This window comes from Humulus lupulus, chromosome 7, assembly GCF_963169125.1.
Source record: "Humulus lupulus chromosome 7, drHumLupu1.1, whole genome shotgun sequence".
NCBI classification, from domain to species: Eukaryota; Viridiplantae; Streptophyta; class Magnoliopsida; order Rosales; family Cannabaceae; genus Humulus; species Humulus lupulus.
This window is the reverse complement of record NC_084799.1, coordinates 11,408,717-11,414,716: the sequence shown is the minus strand read 5'-3', so window position 1 is coordinate 11,414,716 and position 6,000 is coordinate 11,408,717.

Below are 6,000 nucleotides of genomic sequence, written 5' to 3'. Positions count from 1 at the left end.
AAGGGGAGACTATCAAAATCATGAATCAGGACCTAGTGAGGTTGGATAGGTTTGATGGATTCAATTTTACTAGGTGGCTAGACAAGGTGAGGTTTCTTTTAACCACTCTCAAAATCGCCTACATCCTTGAGTCATCCTTGGCACCTCTAGCCGAGCCATCTGACAAAGACACTCCCGAGAAGGTGGAGAAAAGAAGGAAGAGAGAAGAGGACAACCTTCTTTGTAGGGGTCATATCCTTAATGCTCTATCCGATATGCTCTATGACCTCTACACCGAGACCAAATCGGGCAAGGAGATATGGGATGCACTTGAGAAAAAGTTTAAGGCGGAAGAGGAAGGTACCAAAAAGTTTTTGATATCTCAATACTTCGATTTCAAATTTTTTGGTGATAAACCTATTCTTCCTCAAATTCATGAATTGCAAATTATTGTTAACAAATTGAAAGTGTTAAAGATTGAGTTTCCCGAGGCTTTTCAAGTTGGTGTTATAGTGGCTAAATTACCACCAACTTGGAAGAGCTATAGGAAAAGAATCCTTCATAAAAATGAGGATTATTCTTTGGAGGAGATCCAAAAACATATTCGAATCGAAGAGGAATCAATATGTAGAGATAAACTTATGGAGGGGTCTAATGGAGAGACTTCCAAAGCAAATGCGGTGTCACAACCAAAACATCCCAAAAACAAAGGGAAAAAGGGTAATGAGAAACCTTTGGGTCCAAAAACCAACCCAAACAAGTTTAAGGGCGAGAAATGCCCTTGCTTTGTGTGTGGGAAAAATGGTCACTATGCTAGAGAATGTAGGCATAGAAAAGACCAACAAGGACCTAAGGTGAACGCAACTCAAGAGGAAAACATAGTTGCTACCCTTAGTGAGGTGAATGCGGTCCAAAGCAAGGTGAAAGGGTGGTGGTATGATACATGTGCCATCGTCCATATCACCTATGACAAATCATTGTTCAAGACCTTTGAAGAGTCAAAGGGAAACCATGAGATACAAATGGGCAATGAGGGCAAATCCAAGGTACTTGGCAAAGATACTATTGAAGTCTACTTCACCTCCGGCAAGAAAGTTACATTAGTGAATGTTCTTTATGTTCCCGAAATGAGTAGAAACTTGGTAACTGGTGATTTGCTTGGCAAGCCCGGCATTAAAGCCGTTTTTGAGTCCGGTAAACTTATACTTACCAAATCAAATGCATTCTTGGGAAAAGGGTACTCTTGTGAGGGAATGGTTAAATTGTGCACCAATGATGTAACTTTCAATGTTAGCAATAAAAATGCTAATTCCGCCTATATTGTTAAGTATGATTCTTTATTTTTGTGGCATCTTAGACTATCGCATATAGGTTTTTCTACCATGAAAAGAGTAGTAAAATGTGGTATGATTGCATGCAATATTAAAAATTATGGTAAATGTGAAACATGTGTTAAGGAAAAAATGATTAAGAAACCATTTCCTAGTGTAGAAAGATCATCTAATTTACTAGATTTAATCCATAGTGATCTTTGTGAACTAAATGGTGTTTTAACTAAAGGTGGTAAAATGTATTTTCTTACTTTTATAGATGATTTTAGTAGATATACCTATGTGTTTCTTTTAAAGCATAAAGATGAAATTTTTGATGCTTTTAAATTGTATAAATTAATAGTTGAAAATCAACTAAATAAAAAGATTAAGGTGCTAAGAAGTGATAGAGGAGGAGAGTACTTCTCTAATGAATTCAATACATTTTTTGAAGAAAATTGTATAATTCATGAGTGCACTGCACCTTATACACCACAACACAATGGTGTTGCCGAAAGGAAAAATATGACTTATCTAGAGATGATAAATTCTATGTTGGTGTTTTCTAAGTTGAATTTCAACTTATGGGGTGAAGCGCTTTTAACCGCTTGTCACATTCTTAATCAAATACCGATGAAGAAAAATGAGATATCTCCATATGAGTTATGGAAAGGAAGAAAACCCAACATAGGGTACTTCAAAGTGTGGGGGTGTCTTGCATATTGCAAGAAAAATGAACCTAATAGAACAAAGTTAGGTTCAAGAGCCATAAAATGTGCTTTTTTTGGTTATGCCAACAATAGTAAAGCTTATAGGCTATTAGACATATAGTCTAATGTTGTGATTGAATCTAGAGAAGTTTAATTTTTTGAGAATATGTTATGTGACAACAATTCTCAAGCCTCAACATCTCTAAAGGAGAATTTGTTATATGAGAACAATTCTCAAGCTTCTACATCCAAAGTTGATTCTCAAAAGGAGAATTCTCAAAAGGATGTAAAGCAACCCTTTGAACCTAGAAGAATTCAAAGGCTTAAAAATCATAAAAGTCTAGTAGTGGATGAGATAGATTCTCAACGAATTTCATTCTACATGGTAGAAGGAAATAGAGAGGAAGTCATTAGGAAAATTCCTATTGTACTTCTCGTTGATGATGATCCTAAAACTTATAGAGAAGCTATGCAATCGAGAGATAGTGCATTTTGGAAAGAAGCCATCAATGATGAGATGGATTCCATTCTTTCCAATAACACTTGGGAATTGGTAGAACTCCCACTGGGGTCTAAGCCAATTGGGTGTAAGTGGGTATTTAGGAGAAAATACCACACTGACGGCACTATCCAAACCTTTAAAGCTAGATTGGTAGCTAAAGGGTTTAGGAAAAAAGAGGGTATCTATTATTTCGATACCTATGCGCCAGTTACAAGAACAACTTCTATAAGAATTTTGTTCGCTTTAGCTTCTATACACAACTTGTATGTTCATCAAATGGATGTCAAAACGACATTCCTTAATGGTGACATCAATGAGGAGGTCTATATGGAACAACCCGAAGGGTTTGTCCTACCAAAATATGAACATAAAGTCTGTAGACTTGTAAAATCCTTATATGGATTGAAACAAGCTCCTAAGCAATGGCATGAGAAATTTGATCAAGCCATCATATCTAATGGGTTTAGACATAACAATGGAGACAAGTGTTTGTATTCCAAAACTTGTAAGGGATATGTGATCATTGTTTGCTTATATGTGGATGACATGCTTATTCTAAGTAATATCATGAAAGGGATAGAAGAAACGAAGAGGTTTCTATCATCAACCTTCAAGATGAAAGATCTTGGAGAAGTTGATACCATACTCAGTATCAAAGTAAAGAAACATAGTGTGGGTTTTGCGTTAGGGCAAGCCCACTACGTTGAGAAAGTATTGAACAAATTTAACCATCTCAAGGTTAAAGATGCCAATACTTCATTCGATCATAGTGTAAAACTAGAGAAGAATGAAGGAAGAGCGGTGGCTCAATTGGAGTACGCTAGTGCTATAGGGAGTCTAATGTACGCTGCCCAGTGTACTAGACCTGATATAGCATTTGCGGTAAGTAAACTTAGTAGGTTTACAAGTAATCCAAGTGTGGATCACTGGAAGGCAATTGGAAGAGTCCTAGGTTATCTCAAGAAAACCAAAGGACTAAGCCTTCACTACTCCAAATTTCCTTGGATATTAGAAGGATATACAGATGCAAGTTGGATATCCAATCTTGGGGACAACTTGTCCACGAATGGTTGGGTATTTACACTTGGTGGAGGTGCAATTTCTTGAGGTTCCAAGAAACAAACATGTATATCTCATTCCACTATGGAAGCAGAGTTCATAGCTCTAGCTGTTACCGGCAAAGAGGCCGAATGGTTAATGGATCTGTTGATAGAGATTCCCCTAATCAAAGAGAATGTATCTACTATATCGATACATTGTGATAGCCAAACGACATTGGCTAGAGCATACAACGGAGTGTATAATGGGAAGTCTAGACACATTAGTCTAAGACATGGATATGTAATATAATTGATTCAAAGAGGAGTCATCTCAATATCCTATGTGAGAACAAGTGAAAATCTGGCAGATCCTTTCACTAAGCCACTAACGAGGGATTTAGTGGCTGCATCATCTTGAGGGATGGGACTTAAACTCTCTAAAGAGATTCACGATTGATGGTAACCTATCTTAACACTAGTTATTCAACTAGTCTTAGGTTCAATAGGTAATAACAAGTCAATCAAGTGAATATTAGTTGTACTCAAAACAAGTCCCATCTGAGATATTGAGTACCTGTGTGTTACCAAGTGGAGGGTTAAAACCAAAAGGTTTTTTAATAGAATTCAGTCTTGTAAAGACAAGTATTTTTTGTAAAAAAATACTGTAAGAATTCTATCTATATGAACCTAGGGGTGGTGCCACCTCTCATGAGAATTGGGAGTATTCTCAAGAACGTTCATGAATGGAAAGTGCACATGGCCATTAACGGTGCAAAGCGAGACATAGAGGTCTCAAGTGAACATCGCAAAGGTGTGTGTGTTATCACCGATTTGTTATCATGAAAAGATGGTTCAATGCCTAATGCAACCAAATTTTCGACAAATTTTGTGATAATTACACTATAGTAAAAGTTCAAGTTGAAAAATACTTTGCTTTATGCACTAATGCTGTAATGTCCCGAATTCTCCGATGTGGTTTAGTGGCGGTTTAGTAGGCCGGGAGGGCCATACTTGTTTAATTATGCCATTAATTGATAAAATGCATGTATATGTGAATTATATTATAATATGATGTTAAATGCATGCATGTGGGTCCACAATTCATGACAAGGGTATTTTGGTAATTTGGCCCATTGAGGGCGTAATTGTATTTTTGTATGCATGTCGGTGATATATTGTTAAGGCCACATTATAATGTGGATTTGTTCGAGCTATTTGGCATGAGACGATCTTTGAATAATAAGTAGCGGTTTAGTCATAACGGGATTAAGCTCGAGGCTCGGGATGAGTCTCGGGGAGTTTTAATGATTTGAGCGTTACCAGGAGTTAAAGGGTAACGGGATATGAATTATTGGTGTTTGGGATTATCGAGAATAGCGGGAATTGAACAGCGTTAATTATGATTAACGAGATAGGTTGGAAATGTCAAATTTGCCCTTGGGAGCCTTTAGAAATCTTTAATTGACCTAGGGGTATAATGGTCTTTTTACCCCTAGGATAGATATATACTGAGTTAAGCTGTAAAATTGAAGAGAAAACAGAGCAAGTTTGGAGCTTACCCGTACCTTCTCCTTCCTTCATCTCCTTTGTGAATTTTTGTGATCTTGTTGAGGATTTGAGCTTGGGAAGTAGGCCTTGGAACTTTGGGAGAGTGTTCCACCATTGAAGAGCACCACAACCTGAACTTGAGGTAAGATTTTAGCCACTAGTTTCCATGTGTGCTCTGTTTTGGTTGTTAGTTTCAGCTCTTGATTTTGATGAGGATAGTTGGAATCAATGGGAGTTTTTGTGTAAGATTGATTGGGTTTTGATGAGGGAGTGATGTAGGTGAGGATTAGGGGCTGAATTGGATGTTTTGGTAAGGTTTGGGATTGGTTTGGAAAGTTGGTTTCAAGAGGAATCGCAAGGAGTGAAACTAGTGGAGCTGCTGGTCTAAAGCTGGCGCCCCAACGCTAGTCCTAGCGCCCCAGCACTATGCAGGGCAGAGAGCAGCCCTCTCTGTTTCTGGGGCAGCGCCCCAGCGCTTGTGGGCAGCGCCTAGGCGCTAGGTCAGTTTCAGGGGAAGTTATTTTTAGGGCTTGGGATGGTTTTTAAGGCTCGGGGGTTGGTTCCTTTGCTCCTTTTGAGTAGTTTGAGAGTCCCGAGAGTGAGGGATTGAACCCGGGAGTGTAGTTTAGATTGTGAACCATTCATTGATTCATTTTATTGATGGTTTCTAATTGGTTATGATTAGGTAACCGCTAAGGAATCTAAAGGTTGATCGTTCTCAAGGGTCATTCTTATATTATTTCTAGCTCGAATCAGAGGTAAGAAAACTGCACCCCATATGTGACATGCATGATTATTCTTGAGGCATGTTGGTTGAATAAATGTGGACATGGATTGAATATTGAATGCTTAGCAAATGTTGCTCACTTGTGCATGGTACTGACTCATTAGTCAGATTTGGCAAAGGTGCT